Consider the following 7,485-nt stretch of genomic DNA (forward strand, 5'->3'; position numbering starts at 1 on the left):
TCTTATTTATCCAGCATTCGATGTTTTGTAATCATTAAGTAATATTTTCATTTAACACGTGGATATGGAACGAAGGTATCTTACAAAAGAGAGATAACAGATGTCGCATCTCTTTTCAAGGCCGACGAGACAAGAAAAGTGTTATGAGGTGACATAATGCAGAAGGTTTCTTTAACGAAGATGGCTTTTTCCACCAAGAGGCTTTAATCATGGTTCGTAATGACAGACATTCAGCACATGCAGGTTTCCGGTTACATCCGGTAACAAATATATTAATTATATGAAACATACGTTACCAGTAAAATAAAACGTTATAAATATATAGTGGAAAATCTTTATCCAAATAGGTGGATAGTAGGATAAATTTTCAAGTGCGGATTTGGTTAAGCACTTAATGGGCTGTTTCAGCTAAAAATAATATCATCGTTCTCATCATCCTTCTGCCCTTATTCTAATTTATTCGGGGCCATAACAGCATGTTTGTATTCTTCCACACTTCCTATCTGACGTCATTTCACAAGTAAAATTCTTTCCAGCCATATCTTTCACACAATCCATCCATCATTTCATTGGTACTCTACTTACTCTACCTCTGTAGGTACCATCCACATTCATACTCAAGACCTTTCTCACAATATGTTCCCCATTTATCCGTATAATATGCCCATACCATGATAGCCGCCTTTCTAAATAAGATTACCAATAGTTCTTGGATATGGTTTTCATTACATTTGCCTCCCTTTTGATACCATTAACGTTAACTTTGCGGTTGGCACGGCTTTGTCGAGCAAATAGAGCCAATATCTCCACCAACATTACCAATATTGCTACCAGTATTGTCAATGCTACAACAAATTGATGATTGTGGTTATTGTTTCTTTTGTACTGTGTTGTACTGTATTTACGCGCGATCGCTTGCTCACCCGCTGCGTGAATGATATGACGTATGCCAATTGAACCCGCTATATAACTGGTTATTATAGATTTTTTCTTATACCACATGACTTTGGGGTTTTTCTGGCTTTCCAAAATTAAAAATTCTTAGGCTTAACATGAATATCTTTTCTTAAAAGCATAAAAATCCAGTTTCAAACTTTTCATATAATTTAAGACAAAATCAATTTTGCCCCGATCTGTAACTAAAATCAATAAACAATTTCAAATATTTTTTTACTTTTGATAATCGCTGTAAAAAATGAAGAATTTCAATAGTCTGTTTGATTTCTCTTTGTTACAATCGTTTAATTTTTTATATCCAATATTAACAAATATAAACTACAAAGAGGTTTTCATTCAATTCGGAGCGCATATTTTTTTCGTTTAATTAAAATTGAAATAATTTAGGGGGTATGTATGCGGTTTTTTAATTATTTATTCGAGCCGAGTTATTGCCGAGAAACAAAATACCATTTTTTTCAAGATGGCGGCCTTAACGTCCCGGAAATCTTGGTCGAAAAACTCAAGTTATACTTTTATAAGTATTCCCTACAACATTTTCAACATTCCCAACAAAAAAATAGCTCGTTAATTTCATTTTCATTTATTTTCCAGTTGTTCCGACGAAATGACTGGACTGATTATGACAATAACAAGATTATCTGAAACATTAATTGCCTATATGTTAAATAAAATAACATCTTAAAACCGAAGCAAATATTTTCATTATTCTTCCTGAAGGTCATAAGTAAACTGATAAGATATTCACATTTACATTTACATTCTATAAACATAATTTTTAAGTCATAGCTAATCCTTAACTTGATCCCTAAACCATACAATCCCGCGTACCACTCACAGCTCAAATTAAATTAGTCTCTATTTTAGTACTCTATAGGAATGAAAAAGTTAAATATTTTGTAAAGATAATAATTATCTGAAGTGAGTCCAAATATATTTAATTAATATATACAAATAAATTAAATTAAGTACCTCTTTTAAGTTCGTATAACTATTTGCGAGATACCAGGGTAAAAAAAAACCATTTTTTTTCTGTAAGTTTGATTGTTTGTCTTCAAATTGCTTAAAATTACAAATACAAATAACTGCATTTATATAAGGAGTATTAAAAGGTATTGTTTAGTGTTTACTTCATAAAAATCAATTGACTTCATCAAACGTTACAAGAAGTTTTATTTTACGTACATCTTTACTTCACGCTGAATATAACGCGGGTAAACCTGCGGGGCACAGCTAATAAATAATAAATGACGTCACGAAGCGTGAGTTGACGACCCCGGCCTGCGGGAGACGGTAGAGTCCCGTACCCGAAGAATACTTTTATCTTTGTTAACAATTAAGATATATAAGTCAGTGTGTTCGTCAAATCATTATACACGATTCAACCTCGAGCTGAGAGGAACAGTGAAGATACAACATCAAGATGAAATTAGCAGCGCTTTTTCTCATCATAATGAGTGTGTTATCACTCTTTCTCGTGCCAAGTGAGGCGAGGCCGGGAAAAATACCAATAAACGCTATCAAGAAAGGAGCCAAATTTGTCGTGAGTGTCAATTATTGATAATTGTTTTGTTTAGAATGCGTTGACTTATAAACTTATAGATAAAGCAGAATTATTGCGTCATCAGTATTAATTCGTAATCGTGATAACATTTTATGAGTAATGTTATAAAGTTTGTTTATTTATAGAGTTACTCTGTTCAAGTAAACGATTATTTTTGTTTTAGTAAAATGTATTTATTCCATCTAATTTTCAAATGTGAGCTAATATTTGGATAAACTTAGTTTACGGTCAGAAATATTTGAAATTTAAACTCTAGACAATCGCTGCCAAGTTTGCATCACTTATTATATTTGCATGTATTATTGTATAACGTATCTTGTATTCGCTTGTATATTTTTTCCATTTTGGTATATGAAAACATTATGAGAAATATACGTGATGGCTGAATTATCGATAATAATGTAGTGTTATTAATAATATTAATCATCCCAAGATGAGCCAGGTAACTCTTACCCAGCACTAGGCAAAATTTAGTTTACAATGTGAAAAAGTAAATTTAATAGTTTGAGGGACAGTTTCATAGATAAAATAGACGAATTATTGTTTTGACATCTGTACCCGTTCGCAGTCCCAGAAAGTGATTGATAAATAAAACTTAAACTTATTTATGTGTGTTTTTTTTAAAAGTATTTTTTTTATTAATAAGGACTTAAAATCTACATATAAATAATTTGGTTCTTTTGTTCTAGGGTAAAGGATTAAGAGCAATCAACATTGCAAGCACTGCACACGACATATGGGGCGCATTACACAAGAAGAAACATTAAACAACCTATTATGTGTATATTATTATATGTACAACTTAATTTTAAATCAATTTGTGTAAATACCTAATCAGTAATTACGTAGTGTTTAAGTAAAAGCTTATTATAATAAAAAAAAAATAATAGCCAATTTTTTTTAGTTTAACTAATTCCTAATTTGTCTGAAGATAAGCAGTTGTAGCAATATATATTAAACTTACGAATTTAATATGATACAAATATTGTCATCAACATATTGATGTCATAGTTTGGTAGTACGTTCAGCTGATTCCTCAAAAGGGATAAAATATTTATGGGACGAAATTTCAAGGCCATGGAAACTGCTTAGACATAGTATTTACCGAAGTTCATGTTTTGGGAAATCGCACATATAATTATTACTCATATTAGTAACTCTCTTAAATTACAGAAGTGCATAAAATGGAATGGAATGCTTGCGATATAAAAGGAAGGATCGAAAATTACAAAGATCATTTTAACGAATAGACAAAAATGCAGTATATGCAATGAGTTTTGATTTACAAAATTCGTGGTCAACTGAAGAACTAGCTTTAGATTAGCAAATGGATAGGTGGTCTTGTTAAAATTTTCTCTTCATTTACTTCCAAATGACCTTGATCCTCGATTAAGGTGATGTTATTAGATGGGGATGGCAATGGAGAACGCTTCTGGAAAATCTTGCTATAATACTGGTGAGGCACAATTGGTAGGTCCAGGTGTTTATCGGCAGGTTGCAAGGTTGCCTTTGATAGGGTCATTCACGAGACCAGAAATAGTAGATATTATTTTCTGTAATTAGTGCCCAAAAAGCTTTGAACAGGAATAAAAAAATCATCTTTATAAAAAAAGTCACAAAGGGCAGCTCTAAAAGCAAGTCCTATTTAATCCTAGGTGTAGTCTTTTTAATCAAGTCAACTGATTGGAATAGTCCGGCTATTTCAATGAAATCTGAAAATGAAAAGCACTTTCAAATCCCATATTTTTTTCTGTAGATAACCGAAACGTACATTTCTTATGTAGCACTTTTTGTACAATGGAAAGGAACTTACCAAAAGACCACACAATAAAAATTAATAAACATTACGAATTCTCCAAAAACTGCTATATGGTTAATTAAATGCTGCGAAAGTGGAACCGAGAATTGTACCAGCAGAATATCATTATAACCAACTAAATCTTGGCCTGTCGAGATATGCAGTAAATTCTATGGAGCTAACAGGTTTACTGCCTTGACAGAGAGCGCAACCCGACAAGGCAAAGTGAATTCATGGAATACTAAGTAGTTTTAGTAGTTCTAGTACATAATTTATGAAAGTGACCGACTTTTATAAAAAAGACAGCAAATCTGACACGACCACTAAAAGATAATTCGCAGATCCAACGTTTTATGTAACACCATCTGGGGGCACGGCAGTGCCCCAGCCAAGTCTCGAGCAAAACGGGCACGGCCGTACCATCTTTTCTCGAAGCGATTCGCGTCTGTTTCGCCCCCAATGTATCTTCGAAGTGGACAAAGCTAGGAGTTAAGGTTTCGGTGACTAATAGTAGGCATTATAACAAGCTTAAGTTCGAAATTACATGTCAATTGAATTAATAGTTTAGGATTTATGATCGATCAAAGTTACACCATTTTGTCACTCACTGACTCACTGACCGATCATCAAAAATCTAAGGTACTTCTAGCAGACTTAGAAGCTTCAAATTTTGCATCAAGATAGGTCATTAGCCACATATAAAGGAAAAATTATAAAAACATTAAAAAATAATATACCATAGAAAACTATTTTATATTTGCGGTTTGGCAAGAACATTGTGTATGGATTTTGACTGCATTATAAAAAGGCAATATAATTATAATATAAAGAAAACTATTGATACAATTACTAAATGTTGATTTATAACTACATATTAATTTGAATAGGACGTGGCTTCTATGAGATCTCAAAACTTTTTACGATGGAAAGACTGCAGCGAGAGGCTTGGCATTTTTTTACATTTAATGTTTTGGTGAGATTATATATTTTCCGAGGCATGGGATTTTTACATTTCCAATTATCGAATCCGTTCTTTTACTGATAATTACTTTTTATCGGTTCGAACAATGTACAACTTGCACACAACTTTTCAAATCAATTCACCAATAACATTTACCCCTAGCGAATTAAAAATTTTTACTTCGTACCAAATTCTATCAAAATCGGTATAGTGGTTTTGCTGTGAAAAGGCAACGAAGTAAACTATTGGAATAATATATCTCACACCAATAGACTTATACTAATATTATACATAACAAGAGACCCGATCCGTTTTCGCACGCAATTTATCCATTTTAAAAAACGCATCAAAATCAGTTGCGTAATTTTAAAGATCTAAGGACAGACAGCGATACGCGACTTTGATTTATACTATGCAATGAAAATTTACAAAATAATAAGTATATTACTTGTATCGATGACGTACCGATTAGTTTTATTGTTATATGAAGTGCATAAATAAGGTTTCATTGACACATTTTTAATGATCTAATTTATATTCACATCACGATTCGAACGATATCTATAAAAATAATATCAATAATGCTTAAGCGTTAGTAACGTAGGCATGATTAGGGTTCTTTGTTGTAAGAACATGTTGCAAAAACGCTTCCCTCAAGCAGAGAGCGAACGGGAAGTTTTTCCCCGTGGCCCGTCACCCTACATATAAAAGTCTCATCACACTCACAAACATTATCATTAATAATTCATTTTCCTCAAGACTCGGATAGTATGAAGATTATATTGCTCTTTGTTATCGTAACGTTATGTACTCAAATTATGGGAAATGAAATTGTGGGTAATGTTCCACCGACTACTTCAACCCCTAAGCCATGGAGAAAGAAAATAAGTGATGGTCTGGTGCGTATAGAAAAAACAAATACTAAAATAAACATGCTTTATTTTAATCTGTACTTAAACGAGCCGTGATAGTACAATGGTTAGGAAACGTGAATCCGGTTCGAACCTAGGTTCGATTAAAAGAAAACATGAGGAAATGTGCATGTATCACATAGAATACTTGCCGCATTTTTGTCATCCATTTCTGTATTTCCAATACTGCTACTAATAATAATTTATCTTAATTTTTCAGGGGAAGTTGTTCCAGGGAGCGGCGATTCTAGGAGCGATACAGCAAGCTATTCATGACGGGAAAAGGGGCAAGCATAAGTCACTCCACACCAATTCTAAGCATTAATTTTTATTTTTTAGTCTGTATATATTTTTAAATTAAATTTGTACAAATATTTTATTGAACTTATTTAAATCCTTATATTCTGTCGAGTGGGCTTCTTAATTGTTCTAGTTATAATTTAATACAAAACATATATTTAAAAAAGTTCCTGGTTAAAATATAGTAATTCAAAATTACATAATCTCGCACTAGATTCTACATCCCAATCTAATAACGATACAGCTTACAAAATACTTTTTGTGCTAACGACTTTTTTTTAAATTATTTTCGTTGTCGTATTCATGTTTGCAATTGATTTATGACACGCCGTATTTCAAAACAATTTTATATAGCAATCTTTTACAATATTGCAGCGTCATACTCTCCATCACGCAGTCATCGTATCTGGCTCCTGATCAACATATTTCAGCCATAAAAACTGATAAGGGAGTATTACATGCAGACAAGTAATAAATAAATTACACAAGGGCAGTCCCTTAAAAAGACCAAAGTATGTTTAAGAAGTAATCATATTAATTTACTAATGACCTGCCCCGGCTTTGCACGGATGCAACAGTAATTTAATGTAAAAAATGGGAAGTGCGCTTTTTTGTTGGTTGAATTGTTCGTAACATGAGATATATGTATGTGCGTATCTCATTTTCGTCAAGTTACTGTTTTTAACGTACCGTCTATGACCTTATGTAAACTGGGTAAATGCAAATGATATGCTGACACAAAGCAGTGCACGTGAACAATTGTTCACACACGTTCACACACAAATCATAACAGAAGATCTTAGTAAAATCTGAGCAAGCACCACTAAATTTTCGTATACATAATTAGTGTTTGTATTTTATCCCACACTTGGCTGTAAAGGGAAACATCATGAGGAAATTTTGACTCAATAAATCTGACACATATGGAATGGGTTTCAAATATTGTCCTCAAAAGAAGACCAAGAAAGCTGATGCAGAGATAGGTTGGTTCATA

The 7,485-nt window shown here is 32.6% G+C and overlaps 2 long non-coding RNA genes across 2 annotated transcripts; both read left to right on the plus strand.

The window, feature by feature from the left end:
- The first annotated feature begins 2,269 nt into the window (after positions 1-2,269).
- On the plus strand, positions 2,270-3,408 carry LOC124543729. Its single transcript, XR_006967489.1, has 2 exons — positions 2,270-2,500; positions 3,211-3,408. It is a non-coding gene; the product is annotated as an uncharacterized LOC124543729 (long non-coding RNA).
- Positions 3,409-6,026: 2,618 nt separating this feature from the next.
- On the plus strand, positions 6,027-6,570 carry LOC124543921. The gene is made up of 2 exons (XR_006967505.1): positions 6,027-6,179; positions 6,412-6,570. It is a non-coding gene; the product is annotated as an uncharacterized LOC124543921 (long non-coding RNA).
- Positions 6,571-7,485: the final 915 nt, after the last annotated feature.

This window comes from Vanessa cardui, chromosome 3 (assembly GCF_905220365.1).
Source record: "Vanessa cardui chromosome 3, ilVanCard2.1, whole genome shotgun sequence".
In the NCBI taxonomy this organism is placed as follows: domain Eukaryota; kingdom Metazoa; phylum Arthropoda; class Insecta; order Lepidoptera; family Nymphalidae; genus Vanessa; species Vanessa cardui.